Below are 17,386 nucleotides of genomic sequence, written 5' to 3' on the forward strand. Positions count from 1 at the left end.
TTATCTCCTGTCTTGCGGCCTCGGGACCAAGACGAATAATAGAAGAATCTCCCTAATCTAAACAATGACTAGTCCCTGATCTCATTGATTTTTCCACCGAATAAGGAAAACAAAGAGATAAGGCAACTAGTGAAGTTTCCTTCTTTCTTGTTTCCTAATGCTAGTAAACTACTAGTCACAAAAGGAAAGGCATTGGTTTAGCACATCTTGGAGCCGGATTTGCAAGGATTCTCAAGGCTTCCCACGTGCACGGCATTTTCTCAAGAAAGTCACCCTTTTTAGTACTTTTCTACTCCACTTCCTGTAATTAGATCCAAATACCAAATATAAGTATATTTCAACAATTAAAACAGTATTTGACAAGGACAAAGAGGAAAATTAACCATAAAATTAATAACAAATTATGCCCTATCAGAAAATCATGATGTGGACATCTTCATTGTAACTCCCGATAACGCTCCCAAATTTCATATAATGTCTCTCCTTCCTGTTGAGAGAAACTAGTTATATCCATGTGAAACTTTACAGTCTTGCCAGGTGAAAAGAACTTATTAAAAAAAGTTTTAGATAAATTTGTCTAAGTGATAAAAGTATTAAGAGAATGAGATTGTAACCAAATCTTGGCCTTGTCCCTTAGTAAGAATGGAAACAATCTAAATTTAATTGCATCATCACTAACATTGTTAAGCTTAATTGCATCACAAATTTCTAGAAATATAGACAACTGAGAATTTGGGCCTTCAATAGCATTACTTCCATATTAAGATTGTTGCACCATTTGTATAGGAGATGGTTTAATCTCAAAATTATTCATATTTACCGTAGGTCTCACTATACTCGTTTGCAAAGCATCACCTCCAGGCAATGCGAAGTCCCGTAATACTCTTCTATTCATTTCGTCAGCCATAGGTTCAATTGGTGGAGGTTCAATTATTATTTCTCCTTCTCCTAGAATCTCCACAGCTTCTTGTAGTACTTGCCTTCATTGTCGCCTCAGAGTTCTTTCAATTTCTAGATTCAATGAAACCGTTGCGCGTAGAGTGTGGTGCATGCACTACAAAGATCAAAATGCAGAAAATCTTACCACATCTAAACAAGCTAAGTAAAACAAATAAACAAGCCACTCTACCTACTAACTAAAAGATATTTACTATACAACACAATGTTTAGATTAATAAAACTCACTTAGCCTTAATATTGTCGTGATTCTCCGACAATGGCACCAAAAACTTGACGAGACCTATACCTATACTCTAAATTTTAACCTAAGTCCCTCGTTTACTGCAAGTGTGTAGGCCATAGTTCGTAGTACTAGGAAATTAGGATTGATCCCTCGGGGAGTCACCTTCTACTACCAAGGCTTTTAGGTCACACTATTATTTGAAGTTATTAAGAATTTTAACTAGTTTAATCAACTAAATGCCAAAGTAATGCAATGCAAATTAACAACTTGAAGTAACTCAACTAAACACAAGTGTTCTAGGGTATAGAATCCACTAAATTTACCTAATCATGGATGAATTAGCTAACTATCACTCATGCTCTTGTCTTGCTAAGGATGCATTTCACTCAAGCCATCGGAACTCGCTTTTGCCAATGAATTGAACTTATCTTACAATAGAGTTTCCCTACTTTCATGGTTGCATCTCAAGTATAAACTAGATCAAGCACAAGAAATGTCATAAACATCCACCTAAGTGCACCACTACTTTTATGTGTCTACTCTTTCGGTTCCATTCATTCATTTTCCATTATTGTCAGCTATTTTCATATATTAACAATAACTAAAATGGCTTGTAAATGGTGATCAAACATTCACAAGTGTTAAAGCATGAATAAATAAACTAGTAAGTACAAGATATAACAATAATCAACTTTATTCAACCATAGTCAAGGCACAAATAGTTTCATCTATCCCTAGAATAAGAAGATTTAGCTAGACATGATAGATTTAACAATCAAGCTCATATCTCTAATGTAACAAAACATTAGTGAGACAAACAAAGAGAGTAAAGAGGAAAAAATGCTCATTCAAATGAAGAAACATGATCTTCAAGCTCCATCATCTCCATTTTCATCAAAAATCCTTTAATACATCAAGAGGTCTTCAAGTTCTTCAATAGAAATGAAAACTAAACTCAAACTATCACTAAGCTAAGCTAGAGAGAAAAGAAAGAAAAGTTCTATCTCTTGTCTTCAATTTTTTTTCCAATTCTCCTCTCTCTCTTCAATGATGTGCTTTTTTTTCTACATGTTTCCTCATTTCTTGTTCCACAAATGCCCTTCATTGGAATCTCCAATATTCCTCCTTCAAGTGTACAAGATGCTTTGCCAGCTTCCAGCCGGCATTTGTTATGAAACAAGAGTAAAAAAAAGTAAGTGTAAAATGTACACAAGTTGTTCTGCAAATTGCAAAGGAAAGAGAAAGATCTGCGACCTTGGATCCGAGGGCTTCACACAGATCCAAGCTCGGATCTAGTTTTTCTCATTTTCCTTTACTTGTTTTGCAACAAGATCCGAGGCCTCTTTTATATAGATCCGAGCTCGGATCCATTGCTCTCGGATCCACTTCTCCAGAATCTCAGATAAGGGCTAATATGTGTAGCTTTTGAAAATGGATCTGAGGTTAGATCTCCTTCCCCTAATTCCGGCTTCAATTCTCTTCCTTTTTCACGCAACTTTCTCTTCTTGTTTTACTTATACGTTATTCTCTATGAAGTGCATTGTATCTTCTCCAACTTAAGAGGGTGTTTCATGCACCAATAACCTACAAAATACCACATGTTTATGCATTAATCCACTCATTTTGCATATTTAGTTCACAAGTAACACTTGAAGAAATTTTGCACTGAAAGGGTTTAAACATGGCTATGAACCCCTAGAAACACAACAAAAACTTGCATTTTATCAAATGAAATTAATGTGAAATATTCACTTATCATTACTTATCAAATTATTTTTTTCCATGCGAAATAATTATATGACCTATAAATATTTTAAAGTCATAGCCAATATTCTAGTAATTTATACAACTCCCAAGATTAAAAGAGTAATATTTTAATAATTAAATATATAATTTTTAAATAATTATTTGGTGCTTGATAAGGGTTGATGAGCATTCGACCCCAAAAGATAATACTTGGACTCAAATTGAAGTACTATTGAGACACCTGAGCTCGACCTGCACTCGGGACTCACAACTACTCGCAAGAAACTCAATTCAATTACATCCCAACTTGTGACCACCTGTTTTTGCTATTTTTTGGAGTTCCAAAGAAGATAACTAAACATGTTTAAAAAACTTGTAATTGTGGATTTTTTTAATGGACAATTTCATTACACGAAGGAGGGACGTCACTCTAGAAATTTAATTGAATAATATAAATTTTTTTGATGAAGGTGGACATACCCTACCTCCCACAAGTGGGAAGCAACTAAAAAAGGAGTATTATTTCCTTGCATATTTTATATGAAAATAATATTTTTAGTCCATATTGTCTCCGACTATGAATGTATTTCAAGTTTTTCTTTTGATACAAGGATCAGGAACTATGAATATACTATAGATTAGATTTTATTTTTCTCATGTGTGATTATTCAGTATCTAATTCCTTATACAAAATTTCTTGTTTATGCTAATCTACAAGTTTCTAGCTAGCTTCATGTATTATTAGGTGATTACGATAATGCACCGTTTAAATTGGAGAGTAAGAATCTATTAATGTGAAAGAAGTTTATAATTATGAAGACTCTGTTAGATTTATAATTATTAAATTTGTGGAATTCGTAACATCAAACCATGAGATGTAGTTGACTAATAAGTATTACCTCATCTGTCACATTTTACTATCCAAATCGTCATTTTTGCTTATCTGCGCAGAACACCAAATTTAAAGAGCATTGATTTTAGAATTCTTCAAATTTTCCTTTATTCACTAAACGTCAATTTTAAAGAGCATTGATTTTTGAATTCTTAAAATTTTGAGAACACCTGTTCAGGCAATCAAATAGCTTGTTTAACAGCAAATCAGAACATATGAGTTATTTTAAAAAAATCTAATTTCATTAATCAACTCCATTAAATCAGCTTTTAGAAATTAGAGAGCATTCAAAACAAGTCCCGAGTACTAGAAAGTTAACAAAAGTGACTGCAGATTTAAATACTGAATTGGGTATAATTTAGATATAATAACGAGTTCGTACCAATAAGAAAATTTCTTAATAGGAATGTGAATTTCAAGAATCCAAACCAACGTAATAAATATTCAGAAGATGACAATTTTCTGGTCATGAGAACATTAGCTCTTTTGGCACATATGCAAAACACAAAAGGATTGAGGGTACGTAAGAAAACTGTCACTATGACAGTATGAGATGTTAAATCAGATCTGGATTTCAAGAATCCAAACTTAGAAACAATTAGAAAATGTTAATATTTGTGATAATTATTAGGCCTATATATGTATATATATGGAAGACATAAAAGATTGAAACAGAGGCAGCTAGCCACAATATTTCACAATCAATGTATTGCACACATGTTATCTTCATCTAAATTCCTAGCTACACCACCCATCAAAAGAAAATTAAGTCTCGTATTAATTGCAAAATTTGTATGCATTTCCTCTTTCGAGTAAGTTTTACTCCCAATGGATCATACTCGGTTCTTCGCAATTACTGTCCTTCCATAAAAGCCAAAACACTAGTCTATAAAATGAGACCATAAAGAACTCATATATATCCATATCTTTTGTTGAAGAACATAAATTTTCTCCTCTTTCCGACTTGAAGTACGTCGTCACTTGCAGTGATGAAGTACATCAGCGCATCGTTTTATTGCATTGTTTTACTACTGTCAACATTCGCAATATTACAAAGCAGTGCAAAGGTACATGTGCATATCCAGAACAGGCAAGGAAAAAACATCAACCTTCATTGCAGATCCAAGGATGATGATCTTGGCTACCACAATATAGAAATTGGAACGGAATATAGTTGGTCATTTAATACCAATTTTTGGGGCACAACATTGTTCTATTGTGCTGTGCTGATGGATCCTGATCCTGTATGGTACCATTTTGACGCCTATGATGATAGAAGAGACCGCTACAGATGTAAGGCACAGTGCATATGGCTGATACAGATACATCACACCTTGATCGGATATAATGAGAAATCTGGCGATTGGGAGCGTTTCTTTTTTCGTTCAGATCGATTGCTTTAGAGACTATTTGGTTTGTATGATGAATTTGTATTCCAGACAGCCTTGATTTGCATAAAAGAAATGAAATTATAATGTCTCTGATTAATTCCTCTATTATAACTAGGATTATTATAATTAGGATTATAATTATAAGGATTGTAAACAACATGGATGGTGTCTTTATTTGAGCTAGTAAGGAAGCGAAAAAAAAAGGAAGAAAAGTAATAATTCATACCCTTTTAGCTTTTCATTAATCCAGCCAGGACAACATGAAATTTGTCAACTATTAAGCATATTTCTTGTGGTTTGGAGCTTATAATTATCATTGTTATATACAAAATGTCAATTTCAAGAATCCCAACTAAGTAGCGACCAATCGGGAAATAATAAATTTCTTTCTCATAAGAGCATTAACCCTTTTGGTGTCTATGAAAGTCGCAGAAAGCTTGATAGTAGAGGTGGCAATATGGATAAATGATTCATAATTGGTTTTGACTTAATGGATGGTGGATGAAATTTATCCAATCCATTTAGATCCATTTAATAAATGGATCTAAATGGATGGATCTAAATGGATTAAATAAAAACCAATTATCCATTTATAATCCATTTAAATATTTTGTTACTTTATTTTTGTATTATCATTTCTTGTAATATGAAGATACTTTTTATGTACTTGTAAATTTTAGGTGTATTTGGATGAGAAAGAGGACAAAATACTTAGATCCTATCAAATCATTTTTGGACATGTATGTATTACAACTTTCTTATACATTATCAAACAGCTGCAAAATGTTAAGAACTTAGGTCAGTAAAGGAAACTGCAGGCAGCAGTTATGTGATTTGCACCTCTCAAAGAGAAGAAAGAGGGACAAAGTTCTCAAATATAATTAGCGTAATTGAGTCCTACAGTGTACTTATCCATTGCTTCATAGCGGAAGAGAAGGGGGGGGGGGGGGGGGGGGAACAGAGCATTTGGTGGAGCCACTTACATCAGCATAGCTCGGGTGAAATAATGGAACGGTTGGTTGCGACAGAATAAGCTCTTCATAGCAGAAAGCTGCGGCCTTTGTATTGGATCAATAATTAATCAGTTTTGGAGGGTCCATTTTTAGTCATTTCCTTTCCATTTCTTTTATTTGGTTTTTAAGTAAATGGATATATGTGGTTTTTGTGGATAATCCATATAAATCCATTTAGTTTAATGGTTTTACTTTGATTAACCATTTAAAACCAATACTATAAATGGATAATCCAAATCCATTTATTTATGGATTATATGGATGGATAAATGGATCTCAATCCAAATTGCCACCTCTACTTGATAGTAAGCTTTACGTTGTTTTAGCATTTTTAAAAAAAAATAAGATTACAAGAAACTATAAAAGTGTGAGTACTATGAGCAAATTATCACTCAAACTAACCCAAGTATTTTGGTGGACATGACAAATCTACAAGAACACAAACTAATCTACAAATAGTTTGAGAAGAAATTTACACCCAATGAGACCTGAACCATAATCCCAAATATCCCAGTTGTAACTATTAGACTAAGGTCTCATCAATAAAAGTAAGAAGCTCACAATTGTCACTATCCAATATTAGATATCAAGTAAAATATGTGGATCTCAAGAATCCAAACTAATTACTAACAAAAAATCAGATGTTAATTTTTTCTCATAAGATCATTAACTTTTTACGATATATAAAAGACACAAATTAGTGAAAGAAGGGAGTTAATAGTTGTCATATTGACAACATCGCACATTAAATACAAATGTCAATTTCAAGAATCCCAACCTCTTTATCACAAGAACAATATTAACTCAAACATTTAATGAGAGGCAACAAGCCACAATCTCTTTCTTCATCACTCACTATATTAGTATATAGTCTCAACCTAAAGCACATCCTTATCTGCAGAGATGAAGTACACTAGTACATCAATTTACTCCATTCTGCTACTATCAATTTATGGAACATTATGCACATATGCAAAAGTACAAGTGATTATGAAGGACGCGCAAGAAAAAACAATCAATCTACATTGCAAATCAAAGGACGATGATCTTGGCTACCACAATCTTATAAATGGATCTTCGTACAATTGGGAATTTAGACCCAATATTTGGGGGACAATGTTGTTCTTTTGTAGTATACCATTTGATTGCGATCCCAAATGGTACTATTTTGTTGCCGATAGTCGAAAAAAGAGATCGTTATATATGTAATGCCTATTGTTGGTGGCAGGTAATTGAAGATCACCAGCCACGTCAAGTAAATGAGCAAACTGGCGGATTGATATACGACAATTTAACTTCAAAATGATTGCTTTGGAGAACATTTTGTAGTAAATGTAATTTCAAGGCATCTTTTATTGGTGCTTGGGGAATAAAAAATGATATGTTTCTAATCAGTTCCTTTTTTCACTTTGAACTATATAGGAATATCAAAAATTAAAAAAAACATCGAAATAGTGCCACCGCGTAAGTAATTAAGTGGGGGAGAAAAAGGTGTTAGTGTTGTATGTCCTAAATCTAATCGAATTTGGAGTTGTATTTACACTTTTATATTCATGTAACTTTAATTGTGGCATCTTTATCATTTATATTGTTCTGTATAATATAAATTAAAAAGTCCTTAGAATAATTAATCGTATAGAGAAAACTAGGAAAGAGTTATGATGATGAGATTCTTACTACACTAAGATATTATTTTTAAATGTCCCTAATCGTAAAATTAACAACAAAAGGTATAACTAATTCTAATAGACTAGCATGTACTGTGCTACTTTATTATAAAGGAAATAACTGATTTCATCGATTATAGTGTGAAAACACTTGTAATCAATGCAAATTTGATTTGCATGTGAGAAATAAATTATAATGTTTCTAAGTAATTCCTCTGCTATAATTTGCATAATAATAAGAATACAAAAATGATTGCAGAGATGTGGATGCTGTCTTTAATTATTTGAGATATTGAGGAGGAAAATGAGAAAAGAAAAAATTTACACCCTTTTAGTTTTTCATTAATTCAGCAAGGACACCACGAAATTTAGTTTTTCATTTTGGAAGTAGGGCCTCTCAAATATCTAGTTGTGTGAACTACTAAAAATTTATTATAAACTTGTAAAATTTTAGTATAAACATGATTTATAACTGAATTGATGTAGCAATGGGGGTTAGGATGGGTTAGATATAGACCTGGCAATTATGCCCAAAACCCAATAACCCACCAAACCCACCCACTAATTTGAGAGATTGGGTTGAGTAAGTTGGATATTGGGTCAATTTTGGATTGGGTAATAAAAATTCATACATATTTTGGGAAGTTTGGGTATTTGTGTTGGGTACCCATTACCCAACTTAAATTAAAAAACAAATTAAACTCAAAATGCATCAATTTTGTGGCCACTTCAAGATTTTAAAATTCTCATCAATTTTGTGGCATCAAACGCACTTGCTTTATAGAAAATAAGGGAATCATCAACAAAAAAATGTGAAAAATGTCAGGACTACCTCAAAAATTCTCAATGAAGATAATATATTTTTCTTAAGTGCTTTTTGATTAAGTTGGAATGACATTTAACTTTCATATTTGTATCTATCAAATAGACATGTCATAATTTTTAATCTTCTTTTTTGTAATTAAAATATAATCTAATTAACCGACGGAATAGGCCATCCGGCATTCACGGACGAAATAGGTTATCTAGCATTCATGGACAAAAGGTACAAATGTTTCTAGTTAAATGTGATAATAGAAAGTGATTAGAATTGATGAAGGTACAACCAAACTTGATGAGAATGCATGGCTTATACTAAGCAGATGTCTAGTTGCATAGAAAGTAAGAAATAGAAGTTGACTAGAGGCAATGAGAACGCAATACGAACACGCATGTGGACGCAGATGAAATTTCGACTTGGAGGTCCACATCTACAGATGTTAGTAATATCTAGATTTTCAATAGCTTTGGCTCTGTTTGGATTAGCTATTTTTTGGGGTATTTTAAAAAAGCTTTGCTGTAATAGAGTTTTTAGATTATATTTTGAAATATTTTCAGAAAATATTTGGGATATTTAAGAGTAGAAGAGTTTCTAAAATATATTTTAAGATATTTTTTAAAATTTTAAAAAAATTTAAACTAATTTTTAGATTACCGTTTAGAATACTTTTTAAAAAGAACTTAAAAAGTGAGTGTGTGTTTGTATCTGTGAGTGTTTTAGTGTGTAAAAATATATCTATCTATGTAAAAATATATTTATGTGTGTGAATTTTTTTTGTATGTGAAAATATATTTGATAGAGTTTATGTATCAAAATTTATAATTTAATATATTGGATCATATTTGGGTCATGGGTTTAAGATAACCCAATATGACCCAACCCAAAATTAACCCAATCTAAAGTTGGGCGGAATAGGTGTAACCCATTTAAATGAAAACCCAACATCAACCCATCCAACCTGTCCAATTGCCAGGTATATGGTTTGAGAGACGGGAGTATAAGTGAGAAGTTTTAGATTTGAACTCTCCCACGTACAATAAAAAAATAAAAAAATAAAAAGAATTCATGAATATACTAAAAATATATTAGTTTACATTGAAATTTTATCAATTTACACAACTGGATGTAACTAGACGACTCTCAACTGGAGAGGGCCGGACCCCTTTTTCTTTTACATTATTCTGATATTGTGTGCCAGGTCATTGACGCTTGGCTTCCACATAGGATCAGATGGATTCAGATGTTGCTTTGTGTTAGTGCATATGAAATTAAGGCACAAAAGATTGACGACAAGGAGTTCATTAACTGTCATGACAATTTCAAATACTGAATAAAAAATGTGAACTTGAAAAATCCACACTAAGTACTAATAGACAACTGACAAATGCTAATTACTTCGTCATATGAGCATTAACCCTTTTGGCATATATGAAAGACACAAAAGACTAAGGAGTTCATGACCATAAGTTTACCAGTATGAGAAATTAATAAATTACAAATTATTGAATTTCAAGAATCCAACCTAACAAGAGATGGGAAAATTAAAATTTTCTTGTCACAAGAATATTAACTCGTTTGGCGTATATGAGAGAACTGAAAAAAAAAAAAAAGGGATTCGAGTGGCAGTTAGCCACTATATTTTTTCTTTGTTAAGCACTACTATGTATATAGCCTTCTGCCCAACTTAAAAAAAAAAAAAAAAAAAAAAAAGGCCTTCTTCCCAGCTTAAAATAAATTGTTATACGCAGAGATGAAATCTATTAGTGCATCTTTTTACCGGATTTGTTCTGCTACTATTATGTTTTGGGAACAGTGTGCACTTATACCAAAGTTCATGTAAATGTCGGGGAAATTTTAAGGGATAATTTTAGAAACCTTCCCTGAGATTTTTAATAATTTCACTCGACTCCCTTGAAGTTTACATAATTACAAAGACCTCCCTTAGTGACAAAAAGACAATAATGTCCTTCATTAATTGTCAATTTATGGAAAAACTCTATCAAATATTAAACTTCTCTCATCTATTATCAACCAATAATTCAAACTACAGTCTTTCACATTTAACTATCTATCATCTTCCTCCTATATCTATTTTTCTTTCAAATTTATTTATTTATTATTATCAACTAAATATGTACTGTCGCAGCTAATAAAATCACCATACACTCCAAACCATATCTTGGTATCTATTCCCAATTCTCGATTTCTCATTATTATTAAATAGTTTCCTTACGTCCATTTTTGTTTCCAATTTTTTATAGGCATTAGCAAATTGAAATTGTCAAATGACAAATTGAGTGCTAATTTCATTATCAAATTGATGGAGATGAAGATAGTGACAGTGATAAAAAATAAAAATTAAGGATAAGAAGTGGAATATGAACTAAATATAGGTTATACTATATAGGTTAAGCATGATGACCTTGGCTGCACACTTTCGAGATTAGTTATGCATATAACTGGAAATCTAAATCCAACTTTTGGGGCACAACATTGTTTTCAGTCCTATGCAGTGCAACTTCGATCCCAAATATGGCTGAAAGACAACCTAGTTGTAGGATTCTCGAATTAAGTTCGGTTAAGTAACTGAGTGTTCAAGTTTATTTCACTAACTCTCTAAACCAAATTGGAACAACATTTTATATTAGTAAACTTTCGAACTTCAAGCTATTCAAACTCAAGATTAGGTCGATAAAAGCTATTTTAGTTTGTTTTGATAAATAAATAAGTCAAATTTAGAATCAATTTCAAACTTATTAAAGTAATCAAACAAGTTTGGACATATGAATGTTTAGTTTAATTAGATTCGTTTACAACTCTAATCCCAACTGACACTATTTTGATGTCTATGAGTACAAAAAGATTTGATTAGAGATGTAAGTGGCCACGCAATTGGGAGATACCTTCAAATTGGAACGCTCCAATTATACTTCAAAGTGATTGATTCAGAAGATGTTGATTTCAATTTCTTTTCAAGATATCTGTAATTGGTGCTTGAGAAATGAAATCATATGTTTCTAATCACTCCTTTTAATTTCTACGTCCATTTTATAGTCTCTTGTTTATTTTCCTCTGGTTACGTCTTTACAGAAGATGGAATAAATTAAAGTAATCCAAACCTCTCCTTTACACGCCATAACTTTTTCTTTAAATTTTTATCTCTCTCTGTCTAAATTATTACCAAAAGTTGATTTCTCTTTTTCTTTTTTTGCCAAAAAATTTTGTTTTTTCAATATGTCTTTGATAAATATGATATATCGGTGTTAATACAGCAGTGATTGTTTTACTTCATGCGCTAATCAAGCAAGAAGACGTGTACTGATTCAATAATGTTAGCAAACGGACAGAGTATCATAATGATAATAAAAGTGAGTATGAGTATTTAATTGATGGACTAAATGTAACTTAGATGTAATAATGCCCCATTAGAAAAATTCAAAGTGCAAAATGTGGATTCAATTATGCAGATCAGAGTGATAAAGAATCAGATAATGACAATCTTTTTGTGATAAGAAACATTAACTCTTTTGGCTTAAAGGAAAGGAAACTGTCATCATGACAATATCAAATATTAAATATAATTATCTGAACTCCAAGAATCCAAACTAGGTCGCAAACAATCTGAAGATGTAAATTTTCTGTCATAAGAAATTTAAAAGAAATTTCTCATATCAAATTTAAAGTTGTATTTTTATCCTCTTTGGAATATGTACTGTACGTCATACATGGTACTTGCTAGATAATTTTTTTTTCGTTAAATAAGAAACATTTATTAATGAAATTACTAGAAATTGTCCATCACGATTTGCTTAACAAAATCAGAAGGGATGTTCTATAAATAGTCTCTACAATTAGCAGATTTTGTATAATAAGCTAAACTATGTGCCAACTGGTACCTACAAGATATTTGTACTGTTATGAAAGCCAATAATTTTATGTAAAATGAGACCATATAGAGCTTGTATCTATAGTTTCAATTGAAAAACACAAAATTCCAACTAAGTCTATTCACTATTATCCATATTCTCTTGTCCCCAACTAATCACAATGTTATTTGTAGAGACGAAACATATTAACACATCTTTTGATTGCATTATTCTGCAACTATCAGCTTTTACAATATCATGCACTTGTGCAAACGTACATGCAAAATTTTAGAGTAAGTAAGAAAAACTATTAATCTTCATTGCCAATTTAAGGATGATGATCTTGGCTACCACGTTGTGGAAAATGCAACTCAATATACTTCATATTTGATCCTAATATTGGGGGCACAACATTATGCAACTATGATGTCTAGATGGACCTCGATCCTGTATGTTACCATTTTTATGCCTATGATGAAAGCAAGGACTATAATAAATGCAAGTTGCAGAGCTCAAGGATGATACTCGAACACCACTACTTATTCGGATAAAATCAGCAGAGTAGCTATTGGGAGCACTTCTATATTAGTTCACATAGATTGCTTTAAAGACCATTTGGTTTGTATGATGAATACCTATTCAAGACAAATTTAAATTGCATATGAGAAACAAATTAATAATGTTCCTAATTAATTCCTCTATTATACTTTGGATAATGGTAAGAATATAAAAATAAACATGAGGACGGTGTCTTTAAATATTTGAGATATTGAAGAGGAAAAAGAGTAAAGAAAAAAACTACACCCTTTTACTTTTTTTCACTAGTCCTGCAAGGACACCATGAAATTTATCATTTCTTATATTCTTTGTGGTTAAAAGCAAATTCATTGGTAAAATTGAGGAGTTTATAACTGTCATTGTCAAAATCAAAAGTGAATTTTAAGGATCTAAACTAAAGAGCAAACGATCAAAGTGTAAATATTTCTTTCTCGTAAAAGCATGAAACTTTTTGGCATCTGTAGAAGTCACAGAAAAGATTGATAGCAAGGATTTATGTATATGAAAGACATTAAAAGAAACCCACACAAGTAGGAATACTACTAACAAATCATCCCACAAAACTAACCCATAAATAGTAGGAGAAGAAGCTCACACATTGTAAGATTTAAATCTATAATGTCAAAGGTTTCAACCTTAACTATTAGGATAAGACTCCATTAGTAAACAATAATGAATTCATAATTTTTAATATGACTAGGGTTGCAAACGAGTTGAGTTGAATCAACTTTTCTCGAATCGAGTCTCGATTTTATTTTACCAAATTCGAACTCGAACTCGAACTTAAAAAATAAAAATAATTATCTTATTTTTTAGTAATATTTCTTAACAAATAATAAAATATTATGGATATATATAATTTCTCTATTAAAATAAAAATAATATATATATATATATATATATATATATATATATATATATAATCGAGCCAGTTCGTGAACTAATGAATTTAGTATTTTTTAAATTTGAGTTTGAGCTCGAACTCGAATTCGATTTGGTCAGTTCGAGTTCAACTCAAATTTGGTATTAACCGATTTCGAGTCGAGTTTTGATTTGAACTGCTCGCGATTGGCTTGCGAGCGACTCGAATCCTTTGCAGCTCTAACTGTGACAATATTAAAAATCAAGTGAAAAATGTAAATTTTAGGAGTCCAAACTAATAACTAACAAAAATCACAGAATGTTGATTTCTTTGACATAAGAACATTACGCTTTTGGCATAATGGAAAAAGAAAAGAGTGAAAGTACAAAAGTTCATAGTCACATTAAATACAAATGTGAATTCTAAGAGCCGAATTAAGTAGCAAACAATCTAAAAATATAAATTTCACGCCACAAGAATATTAACTCAAACGTTTAATGAGTGCCAACTCGCCACAAAATATCAATTTCTCCGACATAAGAGCAACATTAGAGTGAAAGTACAAAGGTTCGTAATTGCCGCATCCACGACATCCACAATAAATACAAATGTAAATTCCAAGAGTTTAAACTAGGTAACCAACAATCTAATACTATAAATTTTCACGTCGCAGGAATATAAACTCAAACATTTAGTGAGTGGCATCTAGCCACAATCATTTTCTTCATCACGAACCAAATTAGTATATATAGTCCCTTGTTCTCAAGTTAAACTCAAATCTTATCTCCAGAGATGAAGTGCATTAGTGCATCCTTTTGCTCCATCATTCTGCTGCTATTAGTTTTTGGAACATCATGCACTCGTATAGAAACATACATGCATATCAAGAATAGGCTAGGAAAAGCAATCACTCTGCATTGCCAATCAAAGAATGATGATCTTGGCCACCACACTCTTGAATTCCAGCAATCTTACAACTGGAAATTTGTACCCAAATATTTTTGGAAGAACATTGTTTTTTTGCGACGTGTTGTTTGATTCTGATCCCAAATGGTACCATTTTGATGCATATATCTACCATAGAGACTTTATCAGATGTAACTTGAACCATTGTTGGTGGGAGATAATTGAAGATCACCAGGCACGTCAATATGATGGGCCAACTGGTGAATGGATTTACTACAATTTAACTCCAAAATGATTGCTTTAGAGAACACTTTGCAATAAATGTATTTTCCCGGCATCTCCCAATGGTGCTCCAGGAATGAAGTTTACTATGTTTCTAATAGTTCCTTTTTGCAGTTTGAGTTGTATAAGAACATCAAAAATAAAAAGAAACACGAAGGATCGAGTGTGTTTGGGTAGGAGATTATTTGAAAAAAAAATTTATTTAAAATAATGTTGTAACACTTTTTGTGGTGTGATATATGTGAAATAAAATATATTTAAAAATTGCGTTCATGATCCGAGTTAAATGATATTTAAACTTTTTTTTTTTTTTGGCAAATCATGGGCTAGTATCTAAGGAAATCAAGCTAGGAAAGAAAAGGAAAAATTGGCACCTTCTAAGTTTTTCAACGAACCCAACAAGGAGTAACATAGTACGCATCCCCCTACGCTAGCACTACGCTATAACAAAAGGGAGTCAAGGTAGCAGCTATGAGAATTTAGAAAAACAAAGTACTTATAGACAGTGGCCAAATGTTAATTCCTTTGTAATAAGAGCATTAACCCTTTTGGCATATATGGAAGACACAAAAGGTAAAAAGTAAGGAGTTCATAACCATCATTTTGCCAATATAAGATAGTAATAAATGAATGCAAAAGGTGAATTTTAAGAATCCGAATTAACAAGTAATGGGAAAATCTAAATTTTCTTGCCACAATAATATTAGGCAAATGATATTAGCCCTCTAAACAAAGCCTAAAATAATAATTTTAAAAGTCTCAACCTTAACTACTAAGCAAAGACCTCATCATCAGTAATAATGAGGAGTTCGTGACTGTCATTCTAACAATATTACAAAACAAGTAAAAAAATGTAGATTTCAAGAGTTAAACTAATTACTAACAAATAATTAAAAAATATCGTTCAAACTAATTGCTAACAAGCAATCAACAAAGTAATTATTAATTTCTTTGAAATAAGAGGATATCACTTTTGTCATAATGGAAAAAGAAAAGAGCGAAAGTACGAAATATCATGGTTACCATATCAACAACATCGGACATCAAATACAAATGTAAATTCCAAGAGTCCAAACCAAGTAATAAACAATCTAAAAATATAGTAAATTTTCGCGTCACAAGAATATTAACTCAAACATTTAATCAATAGTAGCTAGCCACAAAATGTTAATTTTTTTGACATAAGAACATTACACATTTGGCATTATAGAAAAAGAAAAGAGTGAAAGTACAAAAGTTCATAGTTACTATATCAATAATATCGCACATTAAATACAATTGTAAATTCCAAATCTCCAAACCAAGTAACAAACAATCTAAAAATATAGTAAATTTTTACGTCACAAGAACATTTAATCAGTAGTGGTTAGCCACAAAATGTTAATTTTTTTGATGTAAGAGCATTGCACTATAAAAGTTCATAGTTATCATATCGACAACATTGCACATTAAATACAATTGTAAATTTTTAGAGTTCAAACCAAGTAACAAACAATCTAAAAATATAAATTTTCACGTCACAAGAATGTTAACTCAAACATTTAATGAGCAGCAGCCAGCCACTAAATGTTAAATTTTTTTGACATAAGAGCATTACACTTTTGGCATAATAGAAAAAGAAAAGAGTGAAAGTACGAAAGTTCATAGTTATCATATCGACAACATTGTACATTAAATACAATTGTAAATTCTTAGAGTCCAAATTAAGTAACAAACAATCTGAATGTATAAATTTTCCCGTCAAAAGAATATCCACTCAAACATTTAATGAGTGGCAGCTAGCCAAAATCTTTTTCTTCATCGCACACTAAATTAGTATATAGTCCCATGTTCTCAAAACTTAAACACATTCTTATCTCCACCGGAGATGAAGTACATTAGTGCATCTTTTTGCTTCATCGTTCTGCTACTATCAGTTCTTGGAACATTATGCATTTGTGACCCAGTACACGTGCAGATCGCGAATGAGCAAAGAAAAACAATCACTCTGCATTGCAGATCAAAGAATGATGATCTTGGCTACCACGTTGTTGAATTCGAGAAATTTTACAACTGGGAATTTCAACCCAATATTTGGGGGACAACATTGTTTTGGTGCGGCGTGTTGTTTGATTCTGATCCCCAATGGTACTATTTTGATGCCTATGTCCACGACAGAGACCATCTTCTGTGTAACTTGAACTATTGTTGGTGGCAGATA

At 31.7% G+C, this 17,386-nt stretch overlaps 1 non-coding gene across 1 annotated transcript; it reads left to right on the forward strand.

Moving 5' to 3' along the window:
• The first annotated feature begins 416 nt into the window (after positions 1 to 416).
• LOC113743116 (small nucleolar RNA R71) lies at positions 417 to 522 on the forward strand. The gene has a single exon (XR_003461001.1). It is a non-coding gene; the product is annotated as a small nucleolar RNA R71 (small nucleolar RNA).
• Positions 523 to 17,386: the final 16,864 nt, after the last annotated feature.

This window comes from Coffea arabica, chromosome 4e (assembly GCF_036785885.1).
Source record: "Coffea arabica cultivar ET-39 chromosome 4e, Coffea Arabica ET-39 HiFi, whole genome shotgun sequence".
Classification (NCBI taxonomy): Eukaryota; Viridiplantae; Streptophyta; class Magnoliopsida; order Gentianales; family Rubiaceae; genus Coffea; species Coffea arabica.